Source organism: Calliphora vicina, chromosome 2 (genome assembly GCF_958450345.1).
Source record: "Calliphora vicina chromosome 2, idCalVici1.1, whole genome shotgun sequence".
Taxonomy (NCBI): Eukaryota; Metazoa; Arthropoda; class Insecta; order Diptera; family Calliphoridae; genus Calliphora; species Calliphora vicina.
In genome coordinates, this window is record NC_088781.1 from 119,204,427 (window position 1) to 119,225,959 (window position 21,533).

The following is a 21,533-nucleotide window of genomic DNA, read 5'->3' on the forward strand; positions in this document are numbered from 1 at the left end:
AGCTTTATATTTTATCGTTTCTACTTATCTTTTACTGTGTTTCTTAAGTAAAATAATTTAAATTGTATTAGCAAAAGCAAATGCTTCAATATACAAGAAGAAATTGTGCAAATTATTAAGGAATTTTATTATATGACATGAAAAATTTATGGTTTTTTGGAAGAAATCTATTTATATAAAAGAAGTAAGTTTTACTAATGCATGACCTGCATCATAGGTTTGAATTTGTCAACATTTTAATACAAAAACTGCTTTATTGATCTTGCTATTACTAAGAATAAGTCTAAGGATAGTCGTCAACACATTAGTTTTAGTTAAAAACTTAAAAATAAATCTTAATCATTCATATATAATTTTCTTCCAAAGGCAATAACTTTTCTCAGAAAGTGACTAAACATCTCTTTAGATTCTTTTGGGAAATGTTTTCACTTTATGCTGACATCTTTTTTTAAACAACCTTGAATAAATCTTTAAAGTTTTATGACAAAAAATAAAAAAATTAAATAAAATTTATTTGTTCAAAACAATAAGTTGTTCCAAAACGAAAAATAACACAAATACTGCAACTTTATAAAACAAAACAGAAATATTCCCCATTCACTGTTATTAATAAACTAAGTTCCCATTTTCATTTATTCATTCATTCATTCTTTCTTTCTTGCTGAATGTTGTCTCTTAGGAACATTTTGTTATTTTGTTTTTTTGCTAAAAACAAAACTGAAATAAAAACTAAGAATTGTAATAAATAAACAATAGAATGACCGTAGCGAAATAAAACGAAATAAATACAAATTATATTACTTGGAATAAATGAGGAAGGTGTTCTAAAAACAGTAATCATTTTTAGATTTTTTTACTCTTTGCTGAAATATTGCTCACTAAAATTTCAAATGAGAAATAGGATAAATCTATAAGAAAAAAATCTTATCTTTCATGTTTGATTTTAATGAAATTTTGCACACTTCTATAAATCAGCAATTTCTTAACTTGATACAGCTTTTCTGTAACATCTTGGAATGCTCAGTCAGTGGCTCTTGTTAAATTTCCATACGACATAGCTTTATTAGTCCGTGTGTGGCAATCAAGTTCACACCCAAAGTTCGATACCGAACTAAATAAATTTTTACCACAATGTTTGCCATTCTTTTAGGCAATTTGCTAATAAAAATCAGCAAAATCAATTCAATAGAAAACAAGTAAGAAAGTATGGTCAAGCCCGACCATATAATACCCTACACTAAGTAAAAGAGCAAAAAAATTATTCTCTTAAAATTTCAATAATATATATTTTTGAGTGATTTTCGGAAGTGGGCCTAATATGAGCTATGACCAATTATGGACCGATCACCATGAAATTAGGTCGTGTGATTTATATCTATATTAAAGGTAACTATGCTGAATTTTGTGAGTATACCAACATTTTTAAGCGATTTATGCACGTTAAAGTGATTTTCGGAAGCGGGTCTATATGGGAGCTATGACTAATTATGGACCGATCGTAACAAAATTTGGTGACATGAATTTTGTGTATATAAAACTTATTTGGAGCGGAATTTGTGGAGATACATATATAAATTAAACATTTATGGCCGATAAAGTCCAATTTCGGAAGGACTTTGTATGGGGGCTAGGTGAAATAATGGACCGATTTCAGCAAGTTTCAATAGGCTTGGTCCTTGGGCCGAAAAAATAACATGTACCAAATTTGATCGAAATATCTTAAAAATTGCGTAAGATATTGTACTCTGCGCACAAGGTTTACATGGACTGCCAGCCAGCCAGCCAGCCGACCAGACGGACGGATGGACGGACGTACATCGCTTAATCGACTCAGAAAGTGATGCAAATTAAATTCCAAAATATTTAGTTTTTGTCCCACTGTGCGTTGTTCAATGTCTAAAGAATTGAATAATGCATTTAAAATTCAGACTTGGAATTGCTTTCTTTAGGATGGGAAAAGTGCTTCGAAAATTGGTTGAAATTCATGCAACAGTTTGTTAATCATCTGATCTTCTCTGCAGTTCTGATATGAACCTAGCAGTTCTTTGTTATCGTCCTCTTATATGACCAAAAATAAACTCTGTAACAAGTATTCGGCTATGCCGAATCTTATATAACCTTCACCTTTGTTATGGATGCATTATTATTTTTTATAATTAGTATATGGGGGATTTCATGTCAAGTGAACCAACTTTTGAAATCGATGTCTTCCGATCGGGATGAAATTTGCACCAAGGTTAGCTCTATTGGATAGTAACTCAGACACAATTTTTCAACAACATCGGTCGAGAACTCTCTGAGTTATAGGGGGTAAAATTTTGACAATTTGGTCAAACAGGGGTTTTTTCTTATCCATGTAACTTATTACCTATTGTTCTTAGCAAAATGTGTTCCAAATAGTATAGATAGCTATTTCTTCGATCTTTCGAAAAAAAATATTTAAAAAAAAAAATAAAAAATTTTTAATATTTTTTTTCCGAAATCAAAAACTTTTTTGACTTTTTTTTAAAATACGCTATTTTTTTTTATTTTTTTTTTTTTCTTAAAATAAAGTTTAGATATTTTCCTTGAACACCTACTTGGTCGCTTAGTGGGATGCGAGTGGGATATCTATCAAAATAAATATTTTGTAACTCAAAACATAAAATTTTTGACTTTTTTTGCAAAATCAAAAACTTTGTTGACTTTTTTTTTTCAAAATCGACCCTTTTTTAATCTTTTTTTTTAGGTCAAACAAAAGCTTAGATATTATCCTTGAAGACCCTTTTGGTCGCTTAGTGGGATGCGAGTGGGATATCTATCAAAATAAATATTTTTTAACTCAAGACTTACAATTTTTGACTTTTTTTTTGCAAATACGATTTTTTTTCCAAATGGGCCCTTTTTTTAAATTTTTTTTTGTAGTCAAAAGAAAGCTTAGGTCCATTCCTTTAACATATTTTTAGTCCCTTAGTGGGATGCGAGTAGGATATCTATCAAAATAAATATTTTGTAACGCAAGACATACAATTTTTTAATTTTTTTTTGCAAAATCAAAATTTTTTTTTTTTTGCTCAAAAGAAAGCCTAGGTCCATTCCTTTAAGATATTTTTAGTCCCTTAGTGGGATGCGAGTGGGATATCTATCAAAATAATTGGAAATTTTTTTCCAATATGGGACTTTTTTTTAAAAATTTTTTTTGCTCAAAAGAAAGCTTAGGTCTTTTCCTTTAAGACCTATTTTGTCACTTAGGAAGATGTGAGTAGGATATCTATTAAAATAAAAATGTTGGAACTCAAGACATTCAATTATTGACTTTTTTTTTGCAAATTCGAATTTTTTTTCAAAATGGGCCCTTTTTTAAAAATTTTTTTTTAGTCAAAAGAAAGCTTAGGTCCATTCCTTTAAGATATTTTAGGTCCCTTAGTGGGATACGAGTGGGATATCTATCAAAATAAATATTTTGTAACTCAAGATATACAATTTTTGATTTTTTGGCAAAATCAAAAACTTTTTTGACTTTTTTTTAAAATGGGCCCTTTTTGTAATTTTTTTTTTTTGCTATAAAGAAAGCTTAGGCCTATTCCTTTAAGATGGTTTTGATCGCTTAGTGGGATGCGAGTGGGATATACATATATCAAAATAAATGTTTTGTAACTCAAGACATACAATTTTTGTGTTAAAACATTTATTTTGATAGATATCCCACTCGCATCCCACTAAGGGACTAAAAATATCTTAAAGGAATGGACCTAGGCTTTCTTTTGAGCAAAAAAAAAAATTAAAAAAGGGCCCATATTGGAAAAAAATTTTGATTTTGCAAAAAAAAATTAAAAAATTGTATGTCTTGCGTTACAAAATATTTATTTTGATAGATATCCTACTCGCATCCCACTAAGGGACTAAAAATATGTTAAAGGAATGGACCTAAGCTTTCTTTTGACTACAAAAAAATTTTTAAAAAAGGGCCCATTTGGAAAAAAAATCGTATTTGCAAAAAAAAAAGTCAAAAATTGTAAGTCTTGAGTTAAAAAATATTTATTTTGATAGATATCCCACTCGCATCCCACTAAGCGACCAAAAGGGTCTTCAAGGATAATATCTAAGCTTTTGTTTGACCTAAAAAAAAAGATTAAAAAAGGGTCCATTTTGAAAAAAAAAAGTCAACAAAGTTTTTGATTTTGCAAAAAAAGTCAAAAATTTTATGTTTTGAGTTACAAAATATTTATTTTGATAGATATCCCACTCGCATCCCACTAAGCGACCAAGTAGGTGTTCAAGGAAAATATCTAAACTTTATTTTAAGAAAAAAAAAAAATAAAAAAAAATAGCGTATTTTAAAAAAAAGTCAAAAAAGTTTTTGATTTCGGAAAAAAAATATTAAAAATTTTTTATTTTTTTTTTTAAATATTTTTTTTCGAAAGATCGAAGAAATAGCTATCTATACTATTTGGAACACATTTTGCTAAGAACAATAGGTAATAAGTTGCATGGATAAGAAAAAACCCCTGTTTGACCAAATTGTCAAAATTTTACCCCCTATAACTCAGAGAGTTCTCGACCGATGTTGTTGAAAAATTGTGTCTGAGTTACTATCCAATAGAGCTAACCTTGGTGCAAATTTCATCCCGATCGGAAGACATCGATTTCAAAAGTTGGTTCACTTGACATGAAATCCCCCATATATGTATGTACATTGCCCACTTTCAGCGTACGGCATCCTAAATTTATCAAGAACACAAAAAACAACAACAACGCCAAACGTAACAAAACACCAAACGAAAAAACAAAATACGCAAGGCAATGAAACCAACACACATCCAAACATACGTTTAATTGTATAAAAAACAACAACAACGCCAAAGAAACAAAACACAAAAAAAACAAAATACGCAAAGCATGCACATCCAAACATACGTTTTGTTGCTTTTTGTCAAAGCATGCAATACATTGTGTTTTTTGATGAAATTTTCAGAGGTTGTCTCGGATTTTTGCTCATATCTCCGTTATTTATGGACGGATTTTGCTGATTTTAAATAGCAAAATTCTCGAAAGTATGTCTGACAGAATTGTTGAAGATTTGGATCCCGGAGATATCTGGGGCCTTCAGAAAATTGATTTCAACAGACAGACAGACAGACGGACATGGCTTAATCGACTCCGCTATCTATAAGCATCCAGAATATATATACTTTATGGGGTCGGAAAATTATATTGTGGAAATTACAAACGGAATGACAAAATTATATATACCATTCTCACGAAGGTGAAGGGTATAACAAGGCGATGTTGTTCAAGTAACAGCTCTGCTGTAGCCTAAAGTCCATCCCTGGGAAAAAATATTCCGGATACAGCTGACGCTGAGTGAGACTCGGATAAAAAAATAAAAGGAAATATGTAGTTTTAAACAGAAGTTGTGCGTGACCTTACTCATATTATTTAGCTTTGGTTAACACTATTAATAGTATTATCGGATGATATGACGCATGAAATTAAGTTATTAGCGATTTAGATATTTTGAGTTTTTATATAAAAATCGATTTTTGGTCAGAAATATGAGTGATCACAGATCGAACTCCTTTTCTTGATTAAACGTTTATTGGCCAAGTTATAAGCGAATTTAGATATTTTGAGTTTTTATATAAAAATTCGATTTTTGGTCAGAAGTATGAGTGATCACAGATCGAGCTCCTTTTCTTGATTAAACGCTTATTGGCCAAGTTATTAGCGATTTTAGATATTTTGAGTTTTTATATAAAAAATCGATTTTTGTTAAGAAATATGACTGATCACAGATCGAGCCCCTATTCTTGATTAAACGCTTATTGGCCAAGTTATTAGCGAATTTATATATTTTGAGTTTTTATATAAAAAATCGATTTTTGGTCAGATATATGAGTGATCACAGATCGAGCTCTTTTTCTTGATTAAACGTGTATTGGCCAAATTTAGATATTTTGAGTTTTTATATAAAAATTCGATTTTTGGTCAGAAGTATGAGTGATCACAGATCGAGCTCCTTTTCTTGATTAAACGCTTATTGGCCAAGTTATTATAGATTTAAGCTATTGTGAGTTTTTATATAAGTAATCGAATTTTGGTCTGAAATATATTTGATCACAGATGTATTTAATAAGTGGGCGTATTAGTGGACGTTGTGAGGTCTTGCCTAATATTCACTTAAACTTGAATATACTTTGTGAAAAATAATACAAATTATAGGAAACATTTTTTTTTGATATTTGAAAAGAAGGGAGGAATTGATTTGATTGTCTAAAGCAAAAAATTGAATTTAGAATAGAATAGAATATTGAAGAACAATTTTCGAAAAGAATAAAAAGAAAATTTTGTGATTTTTTTTGAATAAAATAAAATATATAATACGCGAAAATTGTGAAATCTACGATAAATAAAATTTTAAACACGGATCTTCAATATAAATACATTTTTTTTGAACGAGTTGAATACTTTCTAAAACCCGAATCCTGACTGCAAAACCAAAGTCTAAGGACTAATTTTGATCCTGCATCCTAACACTCCAACAAATTTTCCAGACCCAAAAGAAAGTTCATGGGTTAATGTGGATGTGTTATAAAAATTTTGTTGCAGTATAAAAACTTTGTGGGGCAGAATAAGGAAAGAAGGTTTCTTTTAACTAGCATATTTAAGATCTCTCAGCATAATTAAGATGAAATAACTCACTAAACCAATATCTAAGTATTGAGGAATCCCTGAGGTCCTAAAATCGGCATTTTTATATAATTTGGACAGCACAACTAAAAAGAAAAAAAAAAGAAATAAACAAACCTAACAGATAAGCTACATTGGACATTAATTAAATGAATAACTAAATATAAAATAATCTCAATTTTAATTTCTTTAACATCACTTTTATCACTACCATAACTATATATATGTAATTGATTGTAAAAGGAATACTCATAGACTTACACTAACATGCATACAACATAAACACACTCACAATTTTACACTACATTAACACTATTCTAAATAGCATTCACTTTGAAATCAAATATCAAAATTCAAATATCGGATAATAAAATACCCATCTAAAGTAAACTCAAGTATGCTGACTACAGGCCTGCAGTCATCGTGGGAACTTTAAATGGTGAGTTTGGAAAAACAATTTTTTTTAAGAAATAGAAAATATATACAATATTATATTTAAATTTGATTTCAAAAATATATGTATAAAAAAAAAAAACTAAACAAAAATTATTATACTAATCTATACAATATTTCATTCCTTCATTCATTTCCCTTTTAACAAAAAATCTCTAAATTTACATATTTGTTTTAAATATTAATTAATTTTACAATATATTGTTAATTTTCATTATAAATATATACTTTTAATTATTAATCTAATCTAATTTGCAAAATTTTGTTTAAAATTTACTTAAATTTTCTTCACATTTGATTCGTTATTTCTTTTACATTTAAAATGAAAGGATTATTAAATATACTAGACATAACTTATTAATTTTGTATTTTTAATTATTTCGTGAAACATGTAGACAGTTGTGTTTAGGAAAGCATATTGGGCTATTCGAGAAATGTACACTGAATAGTAAAGGTCATGGGAGGGTTAAGACAAACACCATCTAATATCTATTCCAAACAAGACTCACTTACACTCCCTACTATCTTAGATTTTTCTTTCCTGTCTCTATAATTGATATTTTTGTAGTCGTTTCTAGGGGTTGTTGCTACTAAATATTTTTATTTTTAAAGTAATGAACTGTCTTGTCTCTAAGAAGATAAAAGATCCCCCCATTATCCCTGAGCACGGCCGGAGTATAAAGTAGCACATTCTTCTAGGAGATAGGGCTCGACTAAGATATGGTTCGTTACAACGTGGACAATTTTTATTTATGTAAAAACTTTTGCGGACATTGCGAACATTAAAAAATAATAGTTAAATCGGTCCAGGCGTCCTCCGATTTTAGATATATCGAAAAAAAAAATTGGCGTGGTCAATTTTTCTTTCAGTAAAAACTTAAATTGGATTACTATAATCATTTAAACAAAAAATTAGTCAAATCGATGTAGCCGTTTTCCGATTTTAGATAAATCGAAAAAGGTGGGCTTAAAAGTGGGCGTAGTCAATTTTTCATATTGGCTGCCTAGTAGCGAATAAACTTTCGAATCGGTCGGAAGCATTTCCAGAATTTTTAATATTAACTTTTTAACGTAAAATGTGGTTTATACAACAAAATGGTAATTTTTTTTGGAGCTAAAAATGGTTATAACATGATAAATTTGCTCCACGACTTTGGAAATTTTTACACTAATCGATGTAGAATATCAAGCACTACATCATACAGAAATATCGAACCACTTTTTTCGACTCAATTTTTTTATATAAATCGTTGAAACTATAAATTCAATTTCCCAAAAAAAAAAAAAAATTGTGACATATGTACATGAAGATAACTTCGGGCGACGAGTTGTTAACGAACATATTGTTGAAGCTACATCCGTTCAATTGGCTGTAATTTATTCACTTTGTATTACCAAACCAACATGCAAAATTGTAATAAAATCTGACCCTAATTTGCATAAAAAAATGGTATACATCCATTCTGAATGAATGGAAACGTCAACAAATAAAATTGTCGAATTTGGGAATATACCAATCCACTTGAAATCCAAGATTGTCCAATGCATCCCGAAAAAGTCAGTGTTTGGTGTGGATTTTGGGCTGACGATGTTGGCCAGACTGTCACCTTCAACGGCGATCGCTATAGGTCGATGACTACCAATTCTTTTTGTTCTTGGAGGATATGCTTGGAAGATATTTTTGTGTTAAATTAACGTCTTCACTTTGAGTTTTATTTGTCATCATAATTGTATTATTGTTGTCTTCCCAAAAAATGTAATGAAAATCTACTTTAGAATTTAGCTAAATAAATTTCAATTTTCCTTCCCATAAAAATGATCACTCCGTTTTAATATAATTTCCAATCTTCCTCAACTTTAACTTCGAAGCCATAAATTTTCCCAATATATAATTTAAGCATAAAGACAACTGCCAAAATCTATAGCTTCTCCACACCCTTTAATATTATATATTGTTGTTGTTGGCGTTTTCTTGTTATTGTAAATTTTTATGAAATACTTATTTGCAAAAATGCACATTATTAAAAATAAACATACTACGGTACTTGTACAAGGAAAACGAAAACGAAAAAACACGCAAAACTTCAACACTAGGTACCTGGTGCTCTACAAGACAAACTAATAGGATTCTAGCATCCTTCAACACAAATTCACTTACACAAAACAATACAAAATAAAAACAGAGGTTCCTAAACTGTTTGCAACATAATATTAAAAAATGGTACTGCCTTATATAAAACAGTTCCATGTCCATTTACTGTTTAAGGAGCCAGGTTGTTAGAACTAAGGAAAAGCTCTGCCATAGAAATAGCAGTAATGGCAATGAGACAATATCCTGTACTTGTATTGTTGTTGCTGTTGTAGGATTTTTTTTTTTTTATTTTTATATTTTCCTCTAGATTTTTTTTCATTTTACAAACAATAAGACTGCAATATAAGCTCTCAACAGAAATAATAAAAATAATAAAAAAAATGAAATACTAAAATATATTTCAACACTCATAAAAACGAGGGATAAATGAAAAGTCTTTAAGAAGATCTAAGAGATGAATCGATATTCTAGCACATTTTAAGATTTTGGTATATTGTAATACCACGAGATTATATTCAAGCAGAATACTCGACCTCGATCTGAGACTGGTATAAGGCTCATAATAGGATTTAAATAAATTTTTAATTGGTCAGACAGTTCATTGATCATATCCGATCTCAAGAAGATCCATTGTTTCCTCATTATTACGGAAGTATTGCATATGATATATCCAACCTTTTTCTCTCTGCAGTTCCATTACAAATCATTGTCACATAATATAATGAAGTAGAGCGACCTATATTCACATGGCCGCATCTTTCTGTATAGCCACCGATTTTATCTGTTTAATCTTATGTTGATCTCTAAAGTTTCAAAAGAGAACTATTCCATAAATAATGGAAAACATAAGATATTGACCAGTCTATCAGTCCCCTTTGTATCAGAAACAAAGATTTCAGGACCACAATAGTCGTTGTACTGTTTGGGGACGACAATGAATCACAGTCAGCCTACATCTACCTTAATATCTAGAAAATCTTCAGCGATCTAGAATATTGTAGCTATTGAGATCCCTGGAGTAAAGAATTGGCATTCGGCGGTTAAGGAGACGATATGTATTCCATCCTAGCCAATCGACTTCTTCATATATCATCAATCATCTCATCAATGAACTGGTTAAGTATATGAAGTCCCTGGTATGGAGATTCCGGATTACTTATGCACTATCTCTGTGAAGTGTGGTTGGTAGTGATAGAAAATGGTTAGAGTAGTTGTACTCTTGTCTACTGATCGAATTAATCCTAAGTCTGCCTGTAGTATATTTATATGGAATTTCAATACGGATACTTTGCTCCATCAACTTGGACCAGTGTATAAGATCTGTTACATTAGATCAGTCGAGTATGTAGGTAAATAGACCGACGAGTGTAGGTAAGTGATTGTCTAATGATGGGCATTCACTGCTTCGAATGAACTACGAGATCCTAAAAGGGAAAGAGACATGCTATCACCGTCAGTGGTAGACTAAATATCTGCCTTTGAAGAAGATAGCTAATGGGAATGGTTAAATGTAGACAGTTTTTAAATATGGATGGTTTGGCAGAGGAGATGTGTAAGTTAATCGAAAGGATATTCCAAGAGGAACTTCTGAACTCTGACAGTTGATAACGGCCATATTGTTAAAGCTAGATATGTCGAATTAGCTGTAATTTATTTAGGCAACACGATCAAATGAATTTTTTTTTTATAAATATTAGTGTTCTGAACCCAATTTTCATCAAAAAATTGTATTCAGCGACAAGGCCCATTTCCGGCTGAATGGGTACGTCAACAAACAAAATTATAGAATTTGGAATGACACCAATCCACATGAAATCAAAGCGCGTTAAATGCATCCCAAAAAAGTCAACCTTCTTTTGACCTTAATTTGATAATTCGGTTGTAACAGCACGGCGCTACGTGCCGCACAGCTCATGCCATTTAGTTTGTTCTAAAAGAGCGATTTGAGGGCATGGTCGTCTTACGTGGTTGTGATGTGAACTTTTCTTCGAGATCGTGCGATTAGACTTTTTCCTGTGGGGTTTTCTTAAGTCGTAGGTCTATGAAAAGAAGCCACAAACCACAGCGGCCTCAAAGCCAACCTAAGCATGCATTTGTTAAGTTCAGCCGGATTTATTCGCCAGAGTCATGGAAAATTTGCCATTTCGGATGAGCGATGCGCGGATGCCTTTCAAACAATTAAAAAGTGGATAAAATCTTAAATACACTTTGTTTTATTTAAATTTGAAGATAGGATGCCGCTGGAAAATGACTAAACTGATTGAGCTCTTCAAATTGGCCTCTTGTCAATAGTAATCATAGGATTATATATAATATTTTGTTATATCAACTCTGACAAGTGTATAAAATCTCCGCTTATCAATGTGAATGACACTGACGTACTGAAAGAATAACTAAGAGACTGATGCATTATGTAGGTGAATAGAACGACAAGTGTGGCAGTGTACAAATCTCAACTGATTCGAATGAATGACTGACGTTCCGGCATTTGATTGAGATTCAATTGCTTGGGATCTCTATGAATGTGATTTATTATATGGTATCAAATATTTAGTTGTGTTGAGAAATACTGCAAGATATAGTCCTGTCTGAGAGAGATGTCGTAAATTTGTATGCCTTAGTATATTGTATTGACAAGTGAAACTTCCATTATTTGGTTATATTTCATTTATGTAGAAGATTAGATAGTGGAGGGTAGGTCTGAATACGATATTTCTAGATCATAATCAAAATGAAATTATGGCTGACTAATACACACGATTTGTTGTAGTAATTGAATATAATTATACAAATATTGGCTGATTTTCAATCATACTGGATATAGTTTCTTGAATTCAATTTTACATGATAGTTAGTTCAGTGTGGCAAGAAAATGTCATTGTAGAATGGGACGTGTTAATTCAATGCATGTATTTATCGACAAAGGAAGACGTGCTAGAAGTCAAAGATCGCTCAGGCCAGCCTAAAAGGATTGAATAACTCAATGAAGACTGTTGTCAAACTCAACAAGAGCTTGCAAAATCATTGGGAGCTACTCAAACAGCAAATTCAAAACGATTGTGAGCTGCAAGAGTCATCCAAGTGCAGAAAAATTGAGTACCATACCAATTGAAGCCGAGTGACCTTGAAAGACGATTTTGCATGCCGAATCGACGCAACAGATTCGTTTGAAACGAAAAACGCCGAGAACAGACATGAAAACATAATATTCCTTAATGACAATTCAGCCACATATTGCAATACCTGTTAAAAATTATTTAGACTGAAGTGGTTGGGAAATTTTACTTCATCCGCATTATACTCCAGACCTTGCCCCGTCCGAATACTATTTATTTTGATGGATGCAGAACGGTCTCTCTGGCATTCGCTTCACTTTAAAACAGTATCCGAAATTGCATTGATTCGTTCTAGGCATCAAAAGATAATCAGTTAGTTTTGCTAGGAACCCATATGTTGCCAGATATATGGAAAAAGGTCACAGCTAATAATGGCCAATACTTTGAATAAATTTATATTGTACCATGGCGTTAATTATTCATAAACTACCTGATTTAATCCAATTTCCAAACCAGAGAGATAAAGACAAAAGTTTTCTTCTTCATAATGATGTTAATTTTTTCAATTTAAAACAAAATTTTCCGTTTCAAGCTTTAAATATAATGCCAGCCATATTCCTCAATATAAAAAGGACTGTACACATAGAAAACTGATTCGTATTAGTAACAGAATTTGTTGCCAATCGAATAATTCGGTTGCTTACACACAATTTTGTTTGTTGAAAAAGAAGAATTTCGGTTGAAGCATCCAAACTGTTGTCACCCCTTCTACAATTTTGTAGCCACAACTGTAAAATTCAGTCAAAATTAACAAAATTTGTCGGTTCTATCAACAGAAAGTCAGTATTTCGGTTGAAGCAAACAAAGTTTTGTCATCACTTCTAAAATTTTGTAGCCACAACTGTAAAAGTCGGTCATATAAGTTAGAATCATTCGACTACAATCAGTTTTGAAATAAACTGATTGTTCTGAAAAATCTTTTTAGTCGCCTCTCGTTCTTATAAATAGAATTCTATAAAAGCTGAGTACCACTGGCGGCATTTTGACACACACACATTCATACATTCTCACACACATAAATACACTCTTATATTCTCTCATATTTGTTTCATAAATATTGGTACAAGTTGTTGACGCCACTTTTATTGTAAGCGTTTGTGTGTGAGGGGTTTGGGTGTACCCAGCAGTTCTAGGAGACATTCCCGAACTAGTGATTTTTCTTATCACTTAGGGTGGGAACTAGTTACTTCAATAGCTACGTGACTAGTTATTTTAACACCAGCATGTCCTAAGCAGTGAGTCAATTGATCCTTTTTGAAAACAATGAGACAGTCTAGTAGCTGGTGCAATGTAGTCAACGCATTGGATTCACATACTGGTTAAATAGCGTTAGTTATCTTACTAGCTACTTCACTCTTAACATGTACGGTTGCTAAAAAGACATATCATAGACTGTCCAATAAGCGATCGCTAGTAAACAAACCGTCCTTCGCGAACTCTCCAATAGATTGCTTCTGGTGGCTAAAATAACTACTTTCTAAAATTCAGTACAAAATAAACGTTTAAAGTGACTTCACTATAGGTTACTAAGAGACAATAAAGTGACTTTTAACTTCACGCTATGTTATTTGGGATATCTGTATACTTAAGCTAAAATCAAAATAAACTGCATGAGAATTATATCAACACAATTTGTTTAAAACGAATTACTCAAAGTGACTACACTTCAGATTACTAGAGAGACTCTTAAGTGACAAATGTCTTCACGATAGATTACATGGAATGTATAAAGTAACCAATTGTCATCTCTCTGTACTGCAAATGACAAATGACCCAAAATATATAAATTGGAGACAGCCAAGTGATAAGACATTAAGGACAATTACTATATTTAAGGAATACATTGACTACTTGCTTAACTGCTGGGTATATATAAGAGTGTACAAGTTTGTGGGTGTTGGTTCCGAGAGTGTCTATAAGTTTTTTTTCTATATTTTCATTCATTCATATGTGTGACAGTCAAGTGTAGTGGTGCATATAAGTTCTATATTTCTTTGTTTTTTTTTTGGTATTTTTCTATATAAAATTGTGTTTTTAGTATTTTTGTTTCTTTTTATGATATTTTTATTCTTACACTTTTACTTCCTGTCTTTTGGCTCGATTGAATTCGGTTTGGCTTTCTTTTATATTTATGTTTTATTTTAATATCCTTTGTTTCAAGTACCCTACTTTGGTATTATATAAATGTTTAAAGGAAAATATTTCGAAAAATAAACAAATAACCTTGAGACAGACTTAAATTTAGGGTATTGTTTGAAACTGAATTTAAATATTTAAAAATTGTATATTCTACAAGTCAATAATATGCAGCATATTTTGTAATATGTTCTATATACTGTCTGCATTACTTGGGAGTGGTTTTGTAATGTCTAGTAGTTATAATAGTCTAAATAGTAACATTTAAACTTCAATGGGTTAAAATAAGGAAATCAATAAAGTAGTAAAATGTTAGCATTTTAACCCATTACTGTGTAATGAATGTTTTCGCTAGCTTACTAGAAATATAAACCCTTTTATACGGCCTTTCACAATCGGTTTCATTAATTCAATTTCCAATTTTTTTTCCACATAATTTTCTATGTTCATTTCCTTTATTTTATTGTCTCCTACTCTGTTTCATTCCTACTCCCCCGAGCACATTCTGGTATGATTTAAATGTAGCATGTGTATAGCCAAACGAATGAAATAAAAAAATACGAGAAAATTTGTTGCAGTGCTTTTTTAGTTTTATTTCCTTCCGTTTCCGTCCTTTATAAATTTACCTTTTTGGCTGTGAAATGAATTCTTTTGTTAATCCAAAAAGCATTTGTATGTAGGATCATATATAATACAATAAAAACAACCAAAATAAAAAATATAAAAAATATGTGTAAAACAACATAACAAAAAAAAAACAACTGAATAAATAAAATAAAACTTTTAAAGCCCTTTAAAAGCACTTACTATTTTTACAATTTAAGGTGACACAGATTTTTTATAAAACAAGGGAGTAAAGGAAAAGGAACATAAGAAGTGAAGTCAAAAACTAAGAAAATTTAATTAATTCGAATCATTTTTTAGTTAAGAGTACAAGGTTCCTTTTGAACGAAATATAATTAATAATGAAATATTATTTATTCTACAACTAACTTTTATCTTATTCGAATTTTACCTTACCTTTCAATATCTTTCCATAATTTAATTATTCTTATTTTATTTGCCTCGATTTACCTCAACAATTTTAACTTACACTCTGTCATTGTGTAACAATCATAAGCCTCCTTCATCTTTTTATATTCTTAACTAATTCATAAACTTATTGTTATAAACTTAATAATTCTTAAGTTTCTTTCTCTACTTTGCCGATTTTCCAACAGTTCTACTTTGCGTCTTAATAGTTTTTGAGGGTGAAACATTGTTGCAAACCACACAAGTAAATATAAGTTTTCTCCCCCACTTGTTAAGGTTTTATTTCTAAACAATATTTTGCCAGTTAAGTTTCTTTGTATAGATTCTATTGTTTGCCTAGTTAGTTGATTTATTTTAGTTTAGTTTTATTTTCCATATTTTTTCGGTTCTTTTATATGTCTACTTGTTTGATTGCTTTGTGGACCACAACATATGTGACACTTTTGCCTTGGGGTTATAATTTGTTTAAGACGAATTAAAACAATTGAGAGGCAGGAGAAAATATGCTTAAATAAAATAAAAGGATATATTAAATGAAAAAAGAGAAAACACAGAACTAGAACAGAACTAGAACAGAACTAGAACAGAACTAGAACAGAACTAGAACAGAACTAGAACAGAACTAGAACAGAACTAGAACAGAACTAGAACAGAACTAGAACAGAACTAGAACAGAACTAGAACAGAACTAGAACAGAACTAGAACAGAACTAGAACAGAACTAGAACAGAACTAGAACAGAACTAGAATAGAACTAGAACAGAACTAGAACAGAACTAGAACAGAACTAGAACAGAACTAGAACAGAACTAGAACAGAACTAGAACAGAACTAGAACAGAACTAGAACAGAACTAGAACAGAACTAGAACAGAACTAGAACAGAACTAGAACAGAACTAGAACAGAACTAGAACAGAACTAGAACAGAACTAGAACAGAACTAGAACAGAACTAGAACAGAACTAGAACAGAACTAGAACAGAACTAGAACAGAACTAGAACAGAACTAGAACAGAACTAGAACAGAACTAGAACAGAACTAGAACAGAACTAGAACAGAACTAGAACAGAACTAGAACAGAACTAGAACAGAACTAGAACAGAACTAGAACAGAACTAGAACAGAACTAGAACAGAACTAGAACAGAACTAGAACAGAACTAGAACAGAACTAGAACAGAACTAGAACAGAACTAGAACAGAACTAGAACAGAACTAGAACAGAACTAGAACAGAACTAGAACAGAACTAGAACAGAACTAGAACAGAACTAGAACAGAACTAGAACAGAACTAGAACAGAACTAGAACAGAACTAGAACAGAACTAGAACAGAACTAGAACAGAACTAGAACAGAACTAGAACAGAACTAGAACAGAACTAGAACAGAACTAGAACAGAACTAGAACAGAACTAGAACAGAACTAGAACAGAACTAGAACAGAACTAGAACAGAACTAGAACAGAACTAGAACAGAACTAGAACAGAACTAGAACAGAACTAGAACAGAACTAGAACAGAACTAGAACAGAACTAGAACAGAACTAGAACAGAACTAGAACAGAACTAGAACAGAACTAGAACAGAACTAGAACAGAACTAGAACAGAACTAGAACAGAACTAGAACAGAACTAGAACAGAACTAGAACAGAACTAGAACAGAACTAGAACAGAACTAGAACAGAACTAGAACAGAACTAGAACAGAACTAGAACAGAACTAGAACAGAACTAGAACAGAACTAGAACAGAACTAGAACAGAACTAGAACAGAACTAGAACAGAACTAGAACAGAACTAGAACAGAACTAGAACAGAACTAGAACAGAACTAGAACAGAACTAGAACAGAACTAGAACAGAACTAGAACAGAACTAGAACAGAACTAGAACAGAACTAGAACAGAACTAGAACAGAACTAGAACAGAACTAGAACAGAACTAGAACAGAACTAGAACAGAACTAGAACAGAACTAGAACAGAACTAGAACAGAACTAGAACAGAACTAGAACAGAACTAGAACAGAACTAGAACAGAACTAGAACAGAACTAGAACAGAACTAGAACAGAACTAGAACAGAACTAGAACAGAACTAGAACAGAACTAGAACAGAACTAGAACAGAACTAGAACAGAACTAGAACAGAACTAGAACAGAACTAGAACAGAACTAGAACAGAACTAGAACAGAACTAGAACAGAACTAGAACAGAACTAGAACAGAACTAGAACAGAACTAGAACAGAACTAGAACAGAACTAGAACAGAACTAGAACAGAACTAGAACAGAACTAGAACAGAACTAGAACAGAACTAGAACAGAACTAGAACAGAACTAGAACAGAACTAGAACAGAACTAGAACAGAACTAGAACAGAACTAGAACAGAACTAGAACAGAACTAGAACAGAACTAGAACAGAACTAGAACAGAACTAGAACAGAACTAGAACAGAACTAGAACAGAACTAGAACAGAACTAGAACAGAACTAGAACAGAACTAGAACAGAACTAGAACAGAACTAGAACAGAACTAGAACAGAACTAGAACAGAACTAGAACAGAACTAGAACAGAACTAGAACAGAACTAGAACAGAACTAGAACAGAACTAGAACAGAACTAGAACAGAACTAGAACAGAACTAGAACAGAACTAGAACAGAACTAGAACAGAACTAGAACAGAACTAGAACAGAACTAGAACAGAACTAGAACAGAACTAGAACAGAACTAGAACAGAACTAGAACAGAACTAGAACAGAACTAGAACAGAACTAGAACAGAACTAGAACAGAACTAGAACAGAACTAGAACAGAACTAGAACAGAACTAGAACAGAACTAGAACAGAACTAGAACAGAACTAGAACAGAACTAGAACAGAACTAGAACAGAACTAGAACAGAACTAGAACAGAACTAGAACAGAACTAGAACAGAACTAGAACAGAACTAGAACAGAACTAGAACAGAACTAGAACAGAACTAGAACAGAACTAGAACAGAACTAGAACAGAACTAGAACAGAACTAGAACAGAACTAGAACAGAACTAGAACAGAACTAGAACAGAACTAGAACAGAACTAGAACAGAACTAGAACAGAACTAGAACAGAACTAGAACAGAACTAGAACAGAACTAGAACAGAACTAGAACAGAACTAGAACAGAACTAGAACAGAACTAGAACAGAACTAGAACAGAACTAGAACAGAACTAGAACAGAACTAGAACAGAACTAGAACAGAACTAGAACAGAACTAGAACAGAACTAGAACAGAACTAGAACAGAACTAGAACAGAACTAGAACAGAACTAGAACAGAACTAGAACAGAACTAGAACAGAACTAGAACAGAACTAGAACAGAACTAGAACAGAACTAGAACAGAACTAGAACAGAACTAGAACAGAACTAGAACAGAACTAGAACAGAACTAGAACAGAACTAGAACAGAACTAGAACAGAACTAGAACAGAACTAGAACAGAACTAGAACAGAACTAGAACAGAACTAGAACAGAACTAGAACAGAACTAGAACAGAACTAGAACAGAACTAGAACAGAACTAGAACAGAACTAGAACAGAACTAGAACAGAACTAGAACAGAACTAGAACAGAACTAGAACAGAACTAGAACAGAACTAGAACAGAACTAGAACAGAACTAGAACAGAACTAGAACAGAACTAGAACAGAACTAGAACAGAACTAGAACAGAACTAGAACAGAACTAGAACAGAACTAGAACAGAACTAGAACAGAACTAGAACAGAACTAGAACAGAACTAGAACAGAACTAGAACAGAACTAGAACAGAACTAGAACAGAACTAGAACAGAACTAGAACAGAACTAGAACAGAACTAGAACAGAACTAGAACAGAACTAGAACAGAACTAGAACAGAACTAGAACAGAACTAGAACAGAACTAGAACAGAACTAGAACAGAACTAGAACAGAACTAGAACAGAACTAGAACAGAACTAGAACAGAACTAGAACAGAACTAGAACAGAACTAGAACAGAACTAGAACAGAACTAGAACAGAACTAGAACAGAACTAGAACAGAACTAGAACAGAACTAGAACAGAACTAGAACAGAACTAGAACAGAACTAGAACAGAACTAGAACAGAACTAGAACAGAACTAGAACAGAACTAGAACAGAACTAGAACAGAACTAGAACAGAACTAGAACAGAACTAGAACAGAACTAGAACAGAACTAGAACAGAACTAGAACAGAACTAGAACAGAACTAGAACAGAACTAGAACAGAACTAGAACAGAACTAGAACAGAACTAGAACAGAACTAGAACAGAACTAGAACAGAACTAGAACAGAACTAGAACAGAACTAGAACAGAACTAGAACAGAACTAGAACAGAACTAGAACAGAACTAGAACAGAACTAGAACAGAACTAGAACAGAACTAGAACAGAACTAGAACAGAACTAGAACAGAACTAGAACAGAACTAGAACAGAACTAGAACAGAACTAGAACAGAACTAGAACAGAACTAGAACAGAACTAGAACAGAACTAGAACAGAACTAGAACAGAACTAGAACAGAACTAGAACAGAACTAGAACAGAACTAGAACAGAACTAGAACAGAACTAGAACAGAACTAGAACAGAACTAGAACAGAACTAGAACAGAACTAGAACAGAACTAGAACAGAACTAGAACAGAACTAGAACAGAACTAGAACAGAACTAGAACAGAACTAGAACAGAACTAGAACAGAACTAGAACAGAACTAGAACAGAACTAGAACAGAACTAGAACAGAACTAGAACAGAACTAGAACAGAACTAGAACAGAACTAGAACAGAACTAGAACAGAACTAGAACAGAACTAGAACAGAACTAGAACAGAACTAGAACAGAACTAGAACAGAACTAGAACAGAACTAGAACAGAACTAGAACAGAACTAGAACAGAACTAGAACAGAACTAGAACAGAACTAGAACAGAACTAGAACAGAACTAGAACAGAACTAGAACAGAACTAGAACAGAACTAGAACAGAACTAGAACAGAACTAGAACAGAACTAGAACAGAACTAGAACAGAACTAGAACAGAACTAGAACAGAACTAGAACAGAACTAGAACAGAACTAGAACAGAACTAGAACAGAACTAGAACAGAACTAGAACAGAACTAGAACAGAACTAGAACAGAACTAGAACAGAACTAGAACAGAACTAGAACAGAACTAGAACAGAACTAGAACAGAACTAGAACAGAACTAGAACAGAACTAGAACAGAACTAGAACAGAACTAGAACAGAACTAGAACAGAACTAGAACAGAACTAGAACAGAACTAGAACAGAACTAGAACAGAACTAGAACAGAACTAGAACAGAACTAGAACAGAACTAGAACAGAACTAGAACAGAACTAGAACAGAACTAGAACAGAACTAGAACAGAACTAGAACAGAACTAGAACAGAACTAGAACAGAACTAGAACAGAACTAGAACAGAACTAGAACAGAACTAGAACAGAACTAGAACAGAACTAGAACAGAACTAGAACAGAACTAGAACAGAACTAGAACAGAACTAGAACAGAACTAGAACAGAACTAGAACAGAACTAGAACAGAACTAGAACAGAACTAGAACAGAACTAGAACAGAACTAGAACAGAACTAGAACAGAACTAGAACAGAACTAGAACAGAACTAGAACAGAACTAGAACAGAACTAGAACAGAACTAGAACAGAACTAGAACAGAACTAGAACAGAACTAGAACAGAACTAGAACAGAACTAGAACAGAACTAGAACAGAACTAGAACAGAACTAGAACAGAACTAGAACAGAACTAGAACAGAACTAGAACAGAACTAGAACAGAACTAGAACAGAACTAGAACAGAACTAGAACAGAACTAGAACAGAACTAGAACAGAACTAGAACAGAACTAGAACAGAACTAGAACAGAACTAGAACAGAACTAGAACAGAACTAGAACAGAACTAGAACAGAACTAGAACAGAACTAGAACAGAAC

General features: G+C 32.1%; 1 protein-coding gene across 1 annotated transcript in view; it reads right to left on the bottom strand.

Moving 5' to 3' along the window:
• Nucleotides 1-21,533, bottom strand: part of nAChRalpha6 (nicotinic acetylcholine receptor alpha6) — a 531,258-nt gene that overhangs the window by 506,146 nt on the left and 3,579 nt on the right. The window lies entirely within an intron of this gene.